This window comes from Silene latifolia, chromosome Y (genome assembly GCF_048544455.1).
Source record: "Silene latifolia isolate original U9 population chromosome Y, ASM4854445v1, whole genome shotgun sequence".
In the NCBI taxonomy this organism is placed as follows: domain Eukaryota; kingdom Viridiplantae; phylum Streptophyta; class Magnoliopsida; order Caryophyllales; family Caryophyllaceae; genus Silene; species Silene latifolia.
The window spans coordinates 150,993,447-151,015,012 of record NC_133538.1 but is presented as its reverse complement, the minus strand read 5'-3'; the positions used below and the strand labels follow the sequence as shown (position 1 = coordinate 151,015,012).

At 39.1% G+C, this 21,566-nt stretch overlaps 1 pseudogene; it reads left to right on the top strand.

The window, feature by feature from the left end:
* Positions 1-5,495: 5,495 nt before the first annotated feature.
* Positions 5,496-15,762, top strand: LOC141626363 (eukaryotic translation initiation factor 2 subunit alpha homolog; annotated as a pseudogene).
* The last annotated feature ends 5,804 nt before the right edge of the window (positions 15,763-21,566 follow it).

The window sequence follows — 21,566 nt, the reverse complement described above, 5'->3', positions numbered from 1 at the left end:
GGCTCCTGCAGAACAAGCTATGTTTGACAAGGTTGGAGTCAACAAGTCTTATAGAGGCAGAGTCTATTTGGCTGCGTTTTTGTCTTACTGGTTGTGCATGTTCCTTCTTCCTGAGAGTGAATAAAGAAAGATCAGACCATGTACTTTTGAGATAGCTAGTTTAATGGCCGAGGGGCATACATTCAGCCTAGCTGTTCCAGTTCTGGCAAGCATCTATCGAGGCTTAAATGAGATGGTCAAATATTCAAGCCCAGCATTATCTAGATCATTCTTCTCGGCTCATTATGTGTATGGTTGGCTTGCACACTATTTTTCTGCTTACCACAAAATGCAGTCACCTCCTGCAGGACCTTTCATGGTTGCTTATTCCGGCGTTCAAGGAGCCAAAGCTTACACGGATGATGAGGCACGTGACCTTATCTGTGGTGGCCGAGAAGTCAACGCAAACTGCTTCATACTACACCCAAACAAGGTTGAAGTCCTCCCTGACGATGACAACCTGGATTCCATAAAGTTCAGCTACCTTGTATCTCTCCGTTCTTCGTATCTACCTTTTCGTCTGGGTGATTCATTTTATCTTGAACCGTATAATCCTCATCGATTTAGCAGACAATTTGGCTTTTGTCAAGACGTTCCCGATATGTTAGCTCATGCGCCGAGTCGTAGTGTCAGCAATCGCGAAGCGTTGAAGTTTTGGCAACTTTTATTATTCTCGAAAGGTTACTCTAGAGTGGTCCTTCCTAGTTCCTCAATCCGTTGGTATGAACGTTCCACCACTAAATTTAGAGAATGGTGGGAGGTTGTCAATATAGGTGAGCTTCGAAAGGATATAAAAAAAACTTCCATGCGCCTCCTGTCCTGGTCCAGGGAAAGAAGGGAGTGATTCATACGTTGACATGGAAGGCCCCAGCCGCAAACATCCTGTAACACCCCCATATCCAGAGGAGCCTTAACTAGGCCTTCCTTAGCATATAAGGGAATTACCATCTCGGTTACCCGAGGACAGTAATAATCAAACGTCGATAAAAGAACTATTATGTTATATTACAAGTGATTTAAAACCAACTGATGATATGAAAGATACAACTCAAAGACTACTTGCTATAACTATCAAATCTCGTGAAGACTCATCCCTGCCCGGACTCCAGCTATCAACGATATCAACACCTTCTAAGACAGACTGCTCACCATAAGGGATCACGGCAGACACATAAAACAACAAGACAACCACACAAGGTCAGTACTGAGATAAGACACAACAATGCCAACAACACCCAACAACACAATCAATCACACACAAGCACACCCACACCGATCAATCTTCGTCACCGACTGTACACTGGACCAGCCTTGCCAGTGGGGGACCGCAGCCGTACCCACCAAATTCCCGCTCATCATACCGAGCGATAACCCTGTCCCATTAATGTGCACATCCCCTTCCGTGGCGGGTTCCACGAAGGGCGAAACTAGGGCGTGAAGCCACTCCCGCAAGTGACTCCACTCAGCCGAGAACGCATCTCAAGAACCAGAGACAAACAATCACAACCATCAACAGCAATCAATCAACAACCGTCAATATGAATACGACAATACATAACAACTACAATACAACCACAACAACCGACACACTAGACCGTCTACAGAAACTGAGTAGGCGAACCTACCTTTAAGCAACTGCAACCAATCCATGCCAACATATGATATATCCAGCAATCAAGCAAAGCCTATAACCACAACACAAACATCTATTACTACCAAGCAAACCCTAACTGTAAAGACAAGGATACGGATGATGATGACAACATACCTACAAGGAGAAACCCGGCAAAAGACCGCTACCCGACTCAAGCTATGCTCTCCTAAGGCACAAGAACCTTCAAAAGGGCTTCCATGGAGGTTTTATGGTGAAGGGAAGGGAAAGAGGCGACTAAAGGATAGAAGGAATGAGGCGGAAATGATTTGCGGATTTAACAAAACGCGATTAAAAACCCTCGCTGAAAACCCGATACTCGATCGAGTACCACACATACTCGATCGAGTGACCCTCTACTCGATCGAGTAACCACGCTACTCGATAGAGTAGCCTCTACTCTGCCGAGTACCACCCATAACTCGTAACCCAAGATAGCTTTGGCACGCACTTCTAAGAACTATTCCCGCTCCCAAGGTCAGTCAACGCTGGTCAAAGGGTCTCTAAAAGGGCGGGTATTACACATCCCTCGAAATTGCGCCAGAATAAAACACGTAAAAAGGCAAGTAACCACGCCAGGGATGGATACCACCGTGATGCAGCATCTGATATTGACCCCAAGCACGAACGTGGTGAAAAAAGGAAAGCGCATTTCGTAGATACGAATGATGATAAAGTGATGTTTGCCGGGGTTTCAAGTGCTTCACGCAGGTACGTTTTTTTTTTTTTTTAAAAAAAATTTTTTATAGACAAACTAATTAACTTGTATCTTTGAGAGAAAGGCGACGTGGCTTTGGAGGTAGGAGCATCAGCTGCAACTGGCGATTCTCCTGGATCAAACTTAAATCCGCTTACTCGAGAGTACGTGCCTCGAAAGGGAAAAGAACTTTCCAAGTTTCAGAAGATATTGTCTTCCAGTGATGCTCGCGAGTCTGGTTATCGAGACGGTCATACAGGGAGTTCTGTTATGGGTGCCAGCAAAGCTTTAGTGTTACGCTCTCATATTCCTATCACCATGGTTTCACCTTGCAATTAGAGAAGGGATCGACTCCTTCGAAGTTCGTGAATGTCCTTGATCCTCCTGAGGTTTCGTTTCGACCACCTCCACCTTATGAAGGGATATTCAAGGTGGCCTTGCGAGTTGTATCTACCGTGTTTGTGACAAAGTTGAAGAATGCAGACTTTTCAGAAGTGGAAGTAGTGGTAGAGAAGGCTAAGGAATGTGATGCGAGTATACGACAACTCAAAGGCGATCCTACACAGTTGGAAGAACAAGTTAGTTCTTATGTAGGTGTCGACAATGCTTACCTTGCACTTCAGCAGCTTGCAGCCGAACGTCATCGCCCTGAATCTTTGGAGAGGGATAAGCTTCAGCAACACTAAAAACTTGAAGAAGTGAAGGCACATCATAATACCCGCAAGAAGACGTTAAAGTAGAGCCCCTTCGATTGTCAGATATTAAGAACAGGATAACAAGCCTTGCAGCTGAGCTGAAACGGGCACATGAAATGGAGATTGAGTTACAGCGAAGTGTAGTAGCTAAAGTTGGACCCTGACCGACTTACAGTCATAGGTTGAGACTACGGAGAAGACTTTGGAAGAGCTTGAGGCTGTTCCTGTTCTGAGCGTCGAAGAGGAGGCTTCAATTCAAGAATAAAAGGCGTGTCTTGAGCAAATACGTGCTTCAATTCACTTTGATCCATAGATGTTTATGTTTAGACTACTATCGTTATGTAACTTCATGGTTATTCTTTTTATTGCAAACCTGCGCGTGATTGTTTTATTTCAAGACAAATTTTTGCTTCTTTTTTTATCGTTGGATTTATGGTCTTCGTATTTGTAATGCATTTATATTATCCCTGATATGAATTTGATTTCGCCGTTTACAGTTTAGGCTCTTGCGGGCCAGGAGCATTTTTTATTTTTTTTTATTTTAGTGTGACTGCACTTGAACAAAGTGTTTGTTCAAAGTGCCTACGTACTCACAAAGCTGACAAGGGTGATAACTTGCAAGATCAAGCCAACATAGTTCATGAAGTGGGATGATGTTTGTTTGGAGGTGTGGCTGCACTTGAGCTACATGTTCACCCAAGCTGCCTACGTATTTATAGAAAGACGATATAAAGTGTTCATTTGGTTGCTGCTACATGATAGAATCATGTCTAATTCGAATCGCACTCGACGAGGTCTCACGGATGACCTGTGCTATGAAGCGTGTAATGATATTGAAGAAACGACTCTACACTTGTTGCGGGACTGCTCGGTTGCGAAGAAGGTATGGGATTTATTTCCGCAGGTTAAAACTCAGGAATTTTTTGCCCCAAATACTGTGAAATGTTGGGTAGTGGAGAATTTATCTAAAGGGAAGAAAGACGGGATGGATTGGTGGCCGTCCATATTTTCGGTGATAGTTTGGTGGGTGTGGAGATGGCGGAACTGTCGTGTCTTTAATCGGGCTGAAGATATAGCAGGAAACACTTACACTTTTCTTATGGAACGAGTTTGTGAGGTTCGCCATGCGAAAGAAGCAACTGATGTTTGTATCAAAAGAAGGGAACAAGGGCACCAAGAGATCTTTGTTAGGTGGATTGCTCCGCCGACGAACTGGATGGCTCTGAACATTGATGGGGCGTCCAAGGATAACCCAGGCCTGTCCGGAGCGGGTGGGTTGTTGCGTGACTCAGCTGGTAAGATAGTGAAGGCTTTTGCGGAGAGGCTTGGAATAGCGATGGTGACTCGAGCTGAAATCATGACATTGCGTCGGGGACTCATCATGGCTTTGGAGCTTCGAATTACACATTTAATTATTCAAACGGATTCGAAGGTTGTGCGAGCGTTAATGGAATCGTCTTTTGAGTTCCCAACAGCTCATTCACATATGATTCAGATTTGCCAAGCTTTTGTTCGAGACAATCCATGGAGAATTGAGATTCAGCATGTCTAACGAGAGGCTAATGCGTGTGCGGACTGGTTAGCTAATGAGGGTGTTTATCAGACGCACCAGTTGACTTCTTTTGATTACGAGAATGTGCCGGCTCCTTTGTTCCGAATGATGGAGAACGACATTGGTGGTGTCTCGTGGCCAAGAGTAGTTCCGTTTTACTCGTAGCTATGTGGTCTAGTTGTAATTTAGGTTTCCTTTTTATGTGTCTTGGGTAGCTTTACCTGCTTCTTCACACCAAAAAAAAAAAGATTATTTAAATATACTCTTTTTATTTGTATGTATATGACTTTTCACAATGAAATTAAATCCATTAGATCGTTACAAAATTCAGTCCACAGTGTTTAGAAAAACAGCAACTCTCCTATAGGACCGTCCTATAGCATATGACTGACCCAATAGGAGAAAAGCCTAAGCAAAAACATTGATATATTAAGTTTTTGATTTTATTTTGATAACTTTATACTTTATAATGAAAACTAACATATTTAAATATGTAAGTTATTAATTTAAAATATTAGGTTATTAAAATAAAAATATTATTTCATATTTTTATTAAGCAATTTTGTTGGGCCTTATGCTATTGGGTTAGTCTTACCTAAATATAGGTCTTATAGAATAATTTGTGTTAGAAAAAATAAGTCTCCATTTTTTTTAAAAAGAATGAAGTGGGCCAAAAGTTAAACGTGAGCCTGGCCCATGTTTGGCCCAAGTCCGCATTTGATCACCTCTAATTCTCATGGTTGGAAACATGAAATCTTGACGTAGTTACTCTTTCATGTCCCCGTTTTCGGAAAGAAATGTTATTTATTGGGCCGCGGGAGTATGGAAAGCGAGAGGCTATTTATTTGGTGGGCTTGCATGCAATGGGCGTTATAAAATAGAGAAGGAAGGAAGAATCTCCTGCAGCATTCAGGAGACAAGAAAAGAGGGATTAAACCAAACCCTAAACCCTAATTCAATTGATTGATTGATTGAAGATGGCAGGAGTGGGACCGAATCTGGAGTGCAGAATGTACGAGGCAAAATACCCAGAGGTGGACATGGCAGTGATGATACAGGTCAAGTACATAGTTGAATTGGGTGCGTACGTGTCACTGATTGAATACAACAACATTGAAGGTATGATACTCTTGTCGGAGCTGTCTAAACGTAGGATTAGGAGCGTCAACAGTCTCATCAAGGTTGGTCGTATTGAGCCTGTCATGGTGCTTAGGGTTGATAAGGATAAAGGTTATATTGATCTCAGCAAGCGTCGTGTTTCCGAAGAAGATATTGCTAACTGTGAGGAGCGTTACAATAAGAGTAAACTTGTTCATTCTATTATGCGTCATGTTGCTGAGACCGTCTCTATTGATTTGGAGGATTTGTATGTTCGCATTGCTTGGCCTCTTTATCGAAAGTATGGCCATGCTTTTGAAGTATGTGAACCACATTTATTACTCCTTTGCTTTCGTATTTTCCCTCCGTCCCAATCATTTGTTAAGTTTATTATGCAATTGCTGTAGGCCTTCAAAACAGTAGTTACAGACCCTGACTCTGTTTTGGATCAACTTACCTATCAAGTCAAAACGACCGGTCCTGATGGTAAGGAGGTAACTTAGGTGCTCCCTGCTGTTACTCCAGAGATCAAGGATGCATTGATTAAGAATGTTCGTCGAAGAATGACTCCACAGCCTCTCAAAATTCGTGCTGATATCTACTCACCTTAACACAAAAGTCACCAAGGGAGTGTACTGTTCATATGAACAGTTTTAAACGCAACTCTTCCTGTCGTTTTGGCATCTTCTTTCGTTCATTTTGTTATTGATTTACAGCCACCCATTTTGCCCTATCTCAGTATCTCAATCATATCCCTTATTCTTTCTTCCGCTCTCTCCTTTCTCCTTTCTTCCGCTATTATCTCACTATCTCAATCATTGTCTTCGTTTATTCACTCAATTACTTCTCCCTTTTTCTGTTACTTCTCCCTTTTTCTGATTCGATTCAAGTTTACCGTCAATCTAAAATTAGGTTCGCCTTTTCACCGATTTATTTCCTAATTTTTATTAGTTTGTTTCTTTCTTTGAATTTGATAAGGATGATCAGTTAATTTAGGGTTATGTTTGATGTCATCGTTCTAGGTTCTTTGTTAAGAGCGGGAAGTATGAAACAACAAAGAAGAGGATTTTCACAAAGGTGGCGTACACAACAAGACGATGAGGTACTTGTTCATTTGATTTGCTTAATTTCATGAATTATACCGAATAATTTTGATTGATTTGTTTGCTTTAAATGTTCACGGTCATATAACTAAATGTTATTTGATTGCTTTAGATATTCGTCGTCATATAATTTTGACCGTCACGAGGTTATAATGTTTCAGACCCCCTTTTCTTTTAACATTATTTCTATCGGTTATGAATGCCGTTTTCATGACGTTCGAGCATGCTGGTGCGGAAAAACATGTGGATTAAATGGGTTCTTCAAATAAGTTGATTAAATGGGTTCATATGTGAATGCTTAATGCACAGTTGATTAGGCAGCTTGGTTCATTAAGAAAAGTACTATTTTTGCACTAATTTCTTCAACTTCCGTGTTCTCTATGCTTTATATTTTGGGTTTTATCTAAGCAAACACGGATTGAATTATATTTTGCTTAATTGAAAGGCTTTTCTTTATATCTGATTTGAATGAATTAGGTTAGTTTTAACTTTTAAAATCCAACAAGCTTGAGACTCTTTGGAAAATCGAGAAACAACTTACATGGTGAACCTTGAAATTTGTGAATCTGGGTAGTTACAATTTCGACAGGAATGAATTCACTTAGTTTTAATTGTTTGATTTGATTTGGTGGTGGATTTGTAGTATTCACCAAAAGTAAGCAAGGGTCCAATATAATAGGCAAGTTTGCGCCTATGGCAAAGTTTCTAACAGAAGCTGTAAACAAGTCTAGAAAAAGGCAGTCTTTGTCAAAGTTTGGAAAATCCTTGCCCTTTTTTGGGATTTACATGTATATCCTCCTTTAATATCATTATTGTTGTTGGGTTTCTCAGGTTTTTCTGTAATGTTGTATAATATTTGTTTTAGTTGTGTATTTCAGATTTTCTTGGTATGAAGTACTCCCTCCATCCTATTCATTTGTTTACTTTTGATTTAAATACCCCTGACAAAGAATAATAAGGTAAGCAAGTGATTGGAACGGAGGGAATATAAGTTATGAACATTTATGTTTGGAAATTTGTCTAATATTTGAACATATTGGTACTTTATTAAAATATGACAAGAACTCGTAATTGTGTTGAGTGAATTTTTGGTGAGATATTAGTAGATAGTATTATAGTTTTGATCTTATACTACAATTCACTTTCTGAAAATTGAATTGATTGCTCTTTTGGGACCTTCCATTTTTAGTGTTATATAGTATGAGCTGTGGTTTTGATTGTTTAAGTTTCATGCTTTTTGGATGTGAATTTAACTATATTTTATGTAGAAGAAATGAATGGATAATGGGTAATACTCAGATTAGTGATCATTTTTAGTATGAATAATTCGCATTCTGCGGTATTGGTTTGGACGTAGAGTTGTGGTGGGGAGAATGTGGTGTGTGAAGTGCGAAGGTGAGAAACAATGATCTTTTTTTTTTCAGTTATATACTTTCAGACTCAAAGAAGAAATTATACTTTCAGTATTTTGCGGTATTGGTTTCATTGCCGGTGTATACTTTCAGACTCAAAAAAGAAAATAAGTTCTAATTTTGTCATTTATGCAATCTGAATTTTATTTCATTTCGAGATATATTCTTTTTTTTTGGGCATTTTAGGATAAATGAAATTATGAATTTGTGAGGGTTTTAATGAGGTGAGTGCATTTCGGCTTGCTTATCCCGGATCTAAGTAGATTGTTCGTTGTCGAGATTTCGTAAGTGGATTATAGTGGAAAAGGATTAATGAATTTGCGAGGAAAAGGATTAAGATGGATAGGTAGTTTTTTTTGTCCTGTATTTTGCCATGAAATCACTTTTTTTACTGTTGTTGCCTTCTTTCGTCTCTTCCTTTTGGCAAATTAACGGATAGCTTTGGCTTAGAGGGAGAATATGTATTCGTTTACTTTTTAGGTTCTAGCGATCGTCTTTGTCTTAGAATTCAGTATTTATTTTATGAGATGGGGAAAATCGCTTTCTAGCAAACCATCCTATATGGCGACTATTTTGTACAGGTTTGTTTTGGAGATCTTTGATTCGACTTAAGCTGGTCTATTGTTGTATCGAGTCTTGATTTATGTTAATTTCGTATAGTTACTTCCAGTTTGACAGGATCATCCCATTGGTAAACAACAATGGCATGAGTAATCTGTAGAAGACCCTGGTGGTTCTAAATGATATGATAGTGTCCAAGAACCAGTGGGATAAACCAGTTTGACAGGTCATCCCATTGGTAAACAACAATTTTTTTTTTTTGTGTATGTTAGTTTCCTTGCATTGGTTGCATACCATTGAGTAAACGTTGTTTGATAGGCATGCTTTTTTTTCAGATAGCTATTATGAACATGGAGGACTATTATTCTGTTGGTGTCTCTAGACTGCCGCAATTAGGTGGTGACTGGTGAGTCCCTTTTCAAGTTAAGCTAGGCTCTGATTTTAATGTTGTCTATATAGTTAGCTATTGAATGTAGGCATATTCTTTTTTTTTTATTTTGTTACAATTAAAGGGCAATGTATTGTGCTTAAGATTGCTCCGTTGAGCTATAGACGGTAAACCTTTTTTTCATTGTTGGCAACTATTGAGCCAAGGGGAGTCATTTTTTCTTTGGAATATGAGGGAAGAAAAATGGGCCACTGTAGAAAGTAAATGACCCATATTTGAGAAATATTATGAGAATTTCATAGTACTTCAGGAGCTTAACCTCTATAGTTGATCAACAATACTTGACTTGGGCCTTCTCATTTATTTTGCATACTTTAACAGACCGTTGGCTGGAAAGGCTTCAACAGGTGATGCTGAAAGTATAGAAGTTGTCACTTCTCTGCATAAACACAAGACTGATTGACTGTCATTGAGAAAAAGCCTCTACCGCTTTCACCAGGTGTTGCAAAAAGTATGTATCTTTAGCTCTGAGTTTGGCATGACTATTTTTTTATTCATTAATGGTGAGGCCGTGAGCACGAGGCATCATTCTGCCACTCCCATTTTACGCAATATTTTTTTTTTTTTTTATAATTTATAATTATATAACTTATGTAAATCTTCTCTTCAACTAATTCATATATTTATTTTCTCACTTGTAGAACCTGCAAGATGACATGATGGACTTGATGGATATGAGTAATGAGATTTAAGAGACTCTTGGAAGAAGCTACAATGTACTTGATGACATTGACGAGGACGATCTTATGGATGGCAAGCTCCAAAATATGCGATTAATATTCATCTAACAACTTTATCGAAAAGACCTGTTATATTGCTAATCCAATCATCATGGTGTTGTAACGTTCGCTTTTGCACACGACTTGATGCTCGGAATTAGACATGGAATCGAGAGTAGGGAGTTCCTTCTCATCTTCTGTCTGAACCTGATACGCTGGAAGATCTCAACTTGCCATCAGCGCCCAGTGGGACCGCAGCATTGCCAGGTGGAAGAGCCAATGTGCAGGTAATCTATCTTATATACCCTGCTTCTTTTCCTCCTTGTACTTGAGCCTTTTGGTTTATTTATGAACGGGGTTTTAAGTGAATTTTTAGTGCCTGGCATTATTCGGATCTTTAAAAATACAAGTGAGGTTACATTATTCATGTTAGTTTGTTATTTCTTTTAGTTTTTACGCTGAACTTAAGTAATATGTGATCTTCAATTGCAATTGTCTTTGCATGTTGGTTCTGAGAGCAAGTGTCATTGTCTTTTGTTCACCTAGACATTCCTTTCATGAAAAACGGCTTGATACTTGCAGAGTTGCAGCAACGCGTTTGAAAATTGGAAGTTTGTTGTGCAGTTTAATCTACAAGGTTTATAGGGAAGAGGTAGGTTGTACTGTCGTTGATAGGAGGATTTATCGATCTTACCTTATAATGAGTTTAGAGGAGGAGGTTGGAGGAGGAGATTGAGTCCGAGAAGCGCCCCTGCCCCTGCTAGCCCCCTAGCTCCACCCCTTTGCACATGTAGTCAGTGTACATCCGACAAAACTGTCTTAGTCTGAAATAAGTTGACTCGACCTGAAACTACCCGACGATAATTGAATATGTGGTGTAAGAGAGAAAAAGAGATAGAACCACTGGAAAGGTGAGAGGAAGGGAAATGATGAAATACAGAACAAATTATTAGGAGTTAGCACGGTGAAATATGTTAGATACAAGATATTAGGAGTTAGCACGGTGAAAACTAGACATTTATGTCAAAGAATAAGTTACCCGGTTCAAATTTGACATGTTTGTAGTCTTTTTGGTGAGGACCTGAAACTAAATAGTGTATGAACTTTGAAGTCCTTTTTTTGGTAAACGACTCAAACTTTTTAGGGTTATTTTATGAGAATAATCCATACTATATTTTAACTCAAATTAATCCAACCTATATTTTAACTCAGAATAATCTGAATTAGATCCTCATTTTTCTCACAATGCACCAAGCAACCGACTACCTGTTCATTAGATTACCCTTTTAAAAAGAAAAATCTAAAATCTAAAATCATTAAATCTTAATATTATACTCAAAACTTTATATGTCATACCCTCCGGCCTCTGCCCAACTTTTCCAGTACCACCCAAACACAAACACTGTACGACGGCAACAAAAATGGTGAAGCAAAAATAACAACCAATCTCTCGTTTGTTTGCACCAATACCCAAACAACTACCTTCATCGCCACCTCCCCAACCTCCTAATTTCGGGATTTTTAGAAGGACAACCACATGTAATGGAAGATAGAAATTGACGTACTAAGCTCATCCAAGGTGAATCGATTACGGGATTTCGAGGAGGACAAAGACAAACACATGATCCCTAAATAATGAAATCAGTAGTTAATTTTATCATTCTCCGGATCAAGTGGGTGTTGTGAGCAGAGCAAAAGTAATTGAGATATTGGAATTGTGGTAATTGAGCAGGTTAGGGTTTACCATGTTAATTGGGGATGAACTTGATGATTATCATGAATTGATGATGATGATTGTGAATTGTGATTGATTAGACGGTGGGTAGAGATAATAAAAGTGAATAATCAAAGGAGAGTCTAAACTGAGATTTGTGTCGTTGGAAAGGAAAGGTAAGAGAGGAAGGACAGCAAGTGTGCATTATTGTTTTTTTTTCTACTCTTTAATAAACCCGATTTCTCCGACCCGCTCCGTTCTGCTAGGCCCTCTCAATTCGCGGTGGTGAACGTTGGTGTGCTGATGAAGGATGAAGGTGGCGGCTGACTGGGTGGAGGATACTGAAGTGGTGGTTGTTAATGATGGGGATTGCTAATGAAGAGGAAGAAAGTTTTTAAAAAAAAATAATAATGGGATGACCGGATAGTTTACCTTAGTTTATAGGTCAAAATGGCTTAGGTGCAATATGAGTGAAGGATGGCGATACCATGGTTTATTTTAGGTTAAATTGTAGTTCGGCTTATTTTGAGATGGAGGGTAATAGTATGGATTATTCTTATGAATTAACCCAACTTTTTAAGGTGGTTGTCTCTGGGGAAATGGGGGCTATAACATTGGTGAGGTCAATCACTTGATTCAATAAACGAAATACTCAAGCTTTTGATTAAGTTTTGAGTAAATATTCTTCGCCTCACTATTTTTCTCAATAGCGTTCGAGGGGGAAAGAAAGAGAGGTAAGCAACAAGTTGTCCGCAATAAAAGAACACACACAACAGCCAACGAGAGGAGAAGATAGCGAGTTCATCATTTTACAGTCTAATTTTTATTTGCTCATGTCTGTTGCAAGTAACTGGAATTCGAGATGACGTGAATTTTATAGTGAAGGCTTATATTCAATATCTCCGAGTTTCTGTCAAACATATTGTACAAAGTGAAGGTGTTGCTAATTTGCTATAAAGAGTCCTAAGCGACATACTTCATCTTTAGTTTCGTAGAGATTGATATATTAACATTCACCTTGCAAGTCGGTAAATGTTGCTTATTTGTACGCAAAATAATGGTGCTTGTGTTTAGTGTCTCCATAATTCAATGACATATGTAGGTGCTGGTATTTCTCGCCCGATTCAACCTAGGGAACCAGAAAATCTCCAATCTCCATCTCTGTAAAATTAGTATTTAGGGTCTTTATAATTACGTTAAACAACTAGCGATTCGCTTCAAAATATCTATCTTTCTTTAGAACATTACATTAATACATTTACATGCCTCGCCATATAGTCTTGTAAATTAGCTAAGAATGTTATTTGGTTTCAAGGAAATCACTCAACTAGACGAATAGAGCTTTGTTATTCAACGAATTATCACACACTTAAGACGGTTCCTAGAACACATGTTTGTTTGTAATGATTTTTGTGACCTCCCTACACTTGAGGAAAAACACTACGGTGATGTAAATTTCTTGTATGCGCTCAAATGAATGCAAAGTAACCATTAAACTTATGCACCGAATACATCAATTGTATAATATACAAACACAAAAGTGCCCTTATAAAACAGTTATCGTCCTTACTAGCTTCAATGACCATTGGCAACCTGATCAACCAAAAAAACATGACTAATAATCAACTATAACTATAACGGTTCACGAGAAAATCGTACCCAATGCATGAATCGATATTAATCCAAATAAACGAGTCACAATATCTTGGGGTATCGTGCGCACCGCACGCAATACAACAACTAGTTGAACTTAAATGTTTCCAGTTTGATGGGGTGCTTCATATTAAGGTGTCTTATCAACGCGTGCGCTTTTCTTCTAATTACTTTGCCCTTTTCTTCTATACTTGTCATGATCAATGTTGTCAGGATCGGGAGTCTACTTTGGATCGATAGGGAGGGTAGGATCGAATCGGTAGAATCGGATCGTAGAATCGCAAGATTCTACAAACTCACTAAATATAATTTTTTATTTGGTAAAAACAAATAATTGAAAATCAAAACACTTATTTATTAATATTTATTCATAAAATATTGGTAATTAATGATTTTAGTATCATTATATAAACAACTTACACAAAATTTGGGTTTTACGGTATCCTTATATAAAAATATATATAAATTTTTTTTATTATTGAATCCCATCGTAGGATCGTAAAATCGTACGATCGTATTATGATCCCATCTCTAGAAATTTTCAAATTAATAGGATCGTAAGATTCTACAACTATGCTAGAATCGTAGGATCCATGATCGGTCAAGTATTTTTGGATCGTAGAATTATTGGATCGAATCGCGATTCTGACAACAATGGTCATGATACCGCCATTTGCAGGATGCCATGCGTAGGGCTGAAGCTGCAGGAACAAAAGATTCCCCTGTCAAAATTAAGCTTGTGGCGCCACCTCTCTATGTTTTGACCACTCAGACCCTTGATAAAGTCAGTTTCTTGATCATCCAGTTATAGTTAGCTGCCGTAGTATCTTATTGCTGTCTTGTATTTGTAAGATACATTGTTTCTGTCTGGTTCACGCAGAGTTTGCTTCTTGAATGTGAATGTTTTTAGGATTTGAGTTAAACTGTTAGCTTAATTTTGCTGCTGTGAATTGCTTTACTTTCTCGGTCAACTTTCCTTTTTAGGTGAACTATTTTGCACGTTATGAGCTATAAAGAGTACTTCTTTAGGCTTCTTGCATATGGTATAAAAAAAGGTGACTGGTGACTTGTGAGTGAGGGGACAAATAGAATGTATGATGGGATTGTCTAATGTGGTAACCTGGTAAAGAGGGTAGGATGATATTAGTCGTTTCGTTTGTTTACTTCAAATGAGACGGAGTGAGGCATCTCATTTTTCCTGTAGGCTATATTTGTGAAATTGGTGAGGGAGGGCAGAATGAGCTTTTCCCTGCCTTCCCTTATTTACGCTTCTTGTTCAGCCACTTTGATAAGAAAATAAAGAGGGGTAAAACTAGTGGCATCTCATTAGTGTGTGCATCTCATCTACGGAGACGGCTTTTTTGGTCAAATTTGCTAATTTTTTGAATGCTCGCGTCCTTGTAGCCTTTTTTTTGAGGGATACTCAAATAACCTTTTAGACAACCTTGAATAGCTACTATATTGTGTGGCAGAGGTAATTTGTCTTTAGTGGATGGTTAACAGTAATTTAGCGTAAAACTTTTTTACCTGAGACGATGAGAAAGTGTCTGTTTCATATATTAGCCATTGTTCATTAGATTTGAGTACCCTTGAGAATTCCACATAATGATTTGTGGCAACTGTAGGATCAAGGTATTTCAACCCTTAACAAGGCTATTGTTGCTTGTACTGAAGAAATTGAACGTCATAATGGAAAGCTTACAGTGAAGGATGCACCAAGAACTGTAAGTATCTATTGATTGTACAGTAATAAAGAAGAGAGTGAAGTGGCTTGGGTCTAGTGGTGTTCCGGGTGTGCCACAAGGTACGTACCTCAATCCTTGAGGTCCCGCGTTCGACGCCCTAGACGGGAGCACTGAGGTATTGCACGGTGGCCCTTTGGGGGTCTGTTAAACGGGGTGCCGGCTTTCCGTGCTGTCGCGTATTCCCGAGGTTTGGGCTAACCGGACATCTCCTTATGATCTCTGGTGTAAAGACACTCGTCATAGTTCTGACTAGGCGCATCCAATAAGGTTTGAAAGGAAGGTCATTTCCCTTGCTTGAAAAAAAAAAAAAAAAAGTACAATAACCCTTCTTCCCCCCCTCTCCCTTTCTTTCTGTTCCTGCAAGTGTTAATGAAGCTTCATTTTGGTCATGTATACAGGTGAGTGAAAGGGATGATAAACTATTCCAAGATCAGTTGGAAAAATTGCGGCAAGATAATGAAGAGAGGGGTGGTGATGATGACAGCGAAGATGAAGAAACTGGAAAGGGGGATGTTGATGTTGAAAATGGTGGGTTTGATGTTTAGGGCGTGGATGTCTTGAGTAATACACCCTTGTGTTCCATTTATGTGGCTAATTTGGTTGAGCTTTGTACATGGCTACAAGTGATTTATTATTATTATTATTACTATATTATTATTATTATTATTATTATTATTATTATTATTTTTTTTTTTTTTTATCAGCTATGTGGAAGTAACTTTTGTTAGTGTGAATGCATTGGAATATTTCGCGTAGTATTTGTTTATCTTGTGGTTCTGGCTTTGTCTTTCCGCATCTAAAAACTTTAGATGATGTTCAATGAGCTTCAGACATACGATTAAGTCGCGTGTAAGACAGTGTTATACATAATTAGGATTGAGATTAATTTTACAAGCAAAGGTAAAAAAAAGTAGTGAAAATGGTGAAATGTGATGGCTGATTTAAAATAGTACACTAAGTGGTGAGGTAATATGTTGAATGAACTTAAGATATACAACTAAGTCATGTGTAAGACGGTCTTATGCAAAAATGAATACGGACTTGCCGTTGACATAACAGAAAGCAATAGAGCAGGGAAAGGGAATTAGGAGGAATTAAGGGGGCGTTTTGCTAAGAAAAGGGAAAGGAAAAGGGAAAGGGAATGAAACTAAGAAAGGAAAGAGAAAGGGAAAGGGAATGAAATCAGAAAGGGAAAGGGAATGAAATCAGATTACCCCAAATCTTCCTCTTTGTTTGGTTACACGCAAGAAAGGGAATAGGCAACCACCATTATCCACCCACGTTCTCTCCTACCACTAACAACCACCTACCATCACCACCTCCACGATAGCTGAAGGTGCCGACGACCTTGCCATTGTCACCGTTGGCCCACCCGACTATATTCCTTCGCCGGCGCACCACCATAGCCAGACCCTAAACCGCCACCATATTGTGCACAACCTCTAATTCAACCTGTATGAGGAGACCAGGCCACCACCACATATTTTCTACGCTGGGAAAGTGGTGAATATATGGCTGTGGGGCTAGGAGTTTGAAGATGGGGTGATCTAGAGGGTGGTTTAGGACGTGGATTGAAGTCGCTGGTGGCAGGGTGACGGTGGTGGGCTTGCCGGCAAACACAGTGGCAGGAGGGCGGCTATTTAGGGCAGCAGGAGGGACAATAGGGGTGGTGGATGTGGTGCTGCGAGATGGTGGTAGCAGTGTAGATTGGGGTAGTGTTGGGGTTTTCTCTACTCGCGGCGGAAGCTTAGGGTGCTCCCCTCATTTTTTTTCTGGTCTTCACGTGAAGTCTTATGTGTGGCCACCATTTAGTCAACAAATGACTAACCATAAGTCCACCCCACTTCCCATTGGGCCAAAAAAAACATGGTACGCCAAAAAATAGGCAGTAGCCTATCACACGGCTAACTTACCAAAAAATCACTAGTAACGTATTTTTGGTCTTTTTTGATTTTCCGACAAAAATAAAATACTGTACTAGACTACTACTAACTAGTATTTACAATACGAGGTCTCTTGTGTTTCGAGTTTGGGGAGAATTATCTTAACAGTAGTTAGGTGAATGGGGAAAGAGAAAGACAAATCCTTGGGGGTGAAGGGTAATGAGTTAAAAGGAACTTGGGGGTAACAAAGTGATAAAGAGAATGATTGAATTGCTTAACCAAACACTAACAAAGGTAATGAAGGTTTTTTATTTCCTTTCCCTTTCCTAACACCACTTACCAAACACCCCCTAAGTCATTTATTTATCTTTAATCATGAATTAATCTGGTTTTATTGTCGTTAAACTCTGGAAAGTGAAGGTCTACTACAAAATTGCCTCTCTTTCAAGTAATCATATCTGAAATCCCATACTTGATCAGGTTAGCTACCTTTTCTTTCCTTTCCTTTGCTTCTTTTCTTGTTCTTCCGGTTTCTTCATTCTTCTTTGTTAATTAAAAATGCTTGGGTTTGCTTTCGCTTGCTTGTTTCATCAAACTCTTATTTCTTCTTTATTTTTACTTTTTATTAGCTATTATAATTATAATTATAATATTAATTGAATTGACGGAAGCGATGGTGTGGGGGCGCCTGATAGAGTCAAATAGTGTCGGCCTAATTAGGTAATTTTAGTTGAATAAACTTGTCATAAAGCCGGTTTTGAATGTTAATCGTGGTATTTTCCGGTGATTCCACTTTTGTTGTAATTTGGATCATGTGAACTTGTTGTTGGTATTTACATCTCAAGGTAATTCAAGTACTTCATATTGGTAAGTTGAGATGAATGGATCATTTTGTACAAACCGACTCACAAGTCAAACCCGAGCCACTGTCAACCAAGGTGAAGAAGGAGAGCAAAAGGTAAGCCAAGGGAATAAGTTCAAAGTCAAGAAAAGTAAGCTAATGGAAGATTTGATGCCTTGGCATAGACAAACAAGAGCCAAAATGAAGAATTGAAAACTCGGTTTCACAAGGGTCAACTTCAAATGGATATATTTTGAGTTCTAGAGCTCATATCGACGCAAGGCCAATTGGAGGTGAAAGCTTGTGATCTTAGCTTTCCAACGGTAGGTCACACGCCTCGTTTTCCCAAAAACCGAGGGAGATATGGCCTTCGCAAGATGTTCTTTGTCGATCTGAGCGCGACCTGCGCAAATACGCGTTGCAATTCCAAATGCGAGCTTAGGCGCGGTGCGCAAATAAGGTGCACTGCGCCCGATTGCGCAGCGAGTTAATTTGGCTCGGCTTGCACGCGCGGCTGCTTTTCTGGGGCTTTCTATTCCGCATTTGGGCTTCTTAAGTGAGGATCTTTTTAGGTTTCCGTGAAGCCATATATATATCCAAGATTGGAAGGCATCATACAACATCATATCATCTCATCTAATCTCATCATTTAGGGTTTTAATCTTGTAATAATTTAGAGGACTTTTTCATTCAAGTTGTAATCTTTCCTTGTTATTTTGGGTTTTTGAAGACTATGGAAGGCTAAATCCTTCCTTGCTTGGTGTAATCCATTTCAAGTCTTTGACTTTATCATTGTATTGACTCTCTACTCTTTAATCTTTCATTTATTTCAATTTCTAAGTTTGAATGCCATGATGAATATTTTGTTGTGAGAATTGATCACTCTTGCCTCTTTATTGTTCATCTATTGCTTGTTGTTGCAAAGTTCCTTGCTTTTGTGATAACTTGTTGAAGCATCTCATAATTATTGTTATCTCGGCTTAGATAATCAATATTTGTGAGTAGAAATTGTTTGTATCATTGGGTTTGTTGGCTTAGACAAGCTCTTTTGATATCCCATTTACTTTCCTCTTGGTTGTGTTCTTCATGCTCTTGGCTACAATTCTTACATGGCTTAGTGTTGGAAATTGTAGTTTAAGTAGGATTATCATTGTTGGTTTAGATAGTGGTGATCAATTTCTTGAGGATTGTTGTTGGGTAAATGAAATTGGAGAGAAAAGAGTCTTACTTTGAGAAAAGTTGAAGCTTGTAGATTATACCAAGTTTTCATCTCTTATAATTGTTACTTGTATACCAAGTGTTTGTTGCCTTGTCTCATAGGAAATATCACATCTCTTTCATTTTGTTGCTTGTTTTCTCCATGCCGATTCTCCTTTTATGTCCCTCTATTGTTGTTCATTGTTAATATCCATAGTTTGTCCATAATCTTGTGCTTTGTCCATTATCATTAGTCTAATACAAGCTTTTAGTCTTAAATCCCTTCTCTTGGGTTCGACACTTACTTCCCTTTACTACTATTCTTTTTGCATAGTGTAGTGTCGAGTTTGGTTTATAAATTTCTAATTTAGTAGCTTAATTCTAGCATTTACGACACCTAGTTTTGTGCTAGTCAAATTTTGGCGCCGTTGCCGGGGAAGGGCAACATAGCTAAAGCTTGTTTTTGAACTATTGGTCTTTAATTAGTGTAGTTAGTCTTTGTAATTATAGGACTCCTTTACTTGCCTTAGTTTGTTTACTTCTTTGATTTGATGGCTACTCGTTATTGTTGCCAAACTCATGATGAACCATTTTACAAGTTTTTTAATAGAATGAAAGAGTTTAAGTCTCTACGTGAATACCCTTATGAGATGAGAAAGCTTTGTAAGGTGGTATATAATGGGTTGAATGAAGAAACTTTGTTCCTTACCGATAAATTGACTAATCAAGAATTTATTGGCAATACCTATTGTAACACCCCCATACTCCAAGTGCCTTACCAGGACCACTCAGGTATAAGGACGTTACCATCTCGGTTACCCGAGGCAATGATAATCAAATAAACAATAATGAAACGATATTTAAATAGTAATACTTTAGCGAAAGGTTACAATCCAAAAACCAAACCAAATACTAATACATGTTCTCAAAACGGCTGTCTACTGAACTAACTGAAATGTCTATAAAACTAATAGGCTACAACGAAGACTTCTATCATCGATCGTGGCAATCCCTATCCCAAAGACTCATGTCATACCTGCTCAATATCTGCTCACCATCCCCGAATGGATCACCGCAGGTTTTAAAACATTAACCGGGGTCAGTACTATTTACACAAGAGGTATAATCAACAATACAGTAACCAACACAACTCAAACAATCATACACGATCAAGCACTCCACTCCATCTCCGTCACCGACTGTCCACTGGACCAGCCCTGCCAGTGGGGGACCGCAGCCGTTCCCACCTAAGCCCCGCTCATCATACCGAGCGATAACCCTGTCCCATTAATGTGCACATCCCCTTCCGTGGCGGGTTCCACGAAGGGCGAAACTAGGGCGTGAAGCCACTCCCGCAAGTGACTCCACTCAGCCGAGAACGCATCTCGAGAACCATAGACAAACAATCACAATCACAATCACAACATCGTCTGAATCAATCAATTATACTAATTACAGCACAACACCACACCACATGTAAGTAATACTGAGTAGGGAAACCCTACCCGAAAGCACAATTGTCGACGATCTCACAAACAAGTCAAAAGCTTCCTCTACGAATCCTCCTCCTAATTATACAAGCACATAATTACTACTATGCACATAACACAACAAAATCCCAAATTCCCAATATTAGGGTTTAACTAACTTTGACGAAATACAATAAAAACGGTATAAAGGTCTTACCCTCGACGCAAGGATTACAACGGTGCAAAGACAAGTGAAATCCGACCTTCCAAGCTCCGGGATTTGTTAACAATGCGATTAAGGTGATGAACATAGTTTGCTTTCTCTTCTCACAGTGATTTAGGTTTTAGAAAAGTGATTAAAATGAATGACGAAAAGATTATATACCTTAATCTCATAATTAACAAAACTCGAGAAAACAACCCAGAAACCTAGGCTACTCGATCGAGTAGCCCAGGTACTCGATCGAGTACCCCCTACTCGATCGAGTATCGTAGTTACTCGATCGAGTACCCAACAGGTCAGAAACTATTTTATTTCGCAAAACTCCCTTACTCGACAGAGTAAGGCCTACTCGATAGAGTACCCCAAGACTCATAAATACGGAGTATTACAGTCTTCCCTCCTTAAAAAGAACTTCGCCCCCGAAGTTCAAACCAACACAAAACAAAGACTCACACTACCACACTCCCGACTCAACAATCGAAACAACTAATATAAAAACTTGTTACTAACTCAAACTCAACCCGACTCAACGACAACAACTATACCGACACAACATAAAAAGGGTATAAAAACTCTTAAAACTCTTTGCGATCATCTCCTACCCCCTAAAAGAAACAAGGTTACGTCCTCGTAACCAAACATACCTGATCAAAAAGGAAAGGGTAGCGCTCTCTCATGATCTCCTCTGCCTCCCATGTAGCTTCCTCTGTCTCGTGGTTAGACCAAAGGATCTTAAGCAACACTGTCTCATCACTCCTAGTCTTCCTAACCTTCCGGTCAAGGATCTGCTTAGGTACCTCAAGATATGATAAAGACTCATCTAGTTCTATGCTCTCTGCTTCTAACACATGTGACGGGTCACTCAC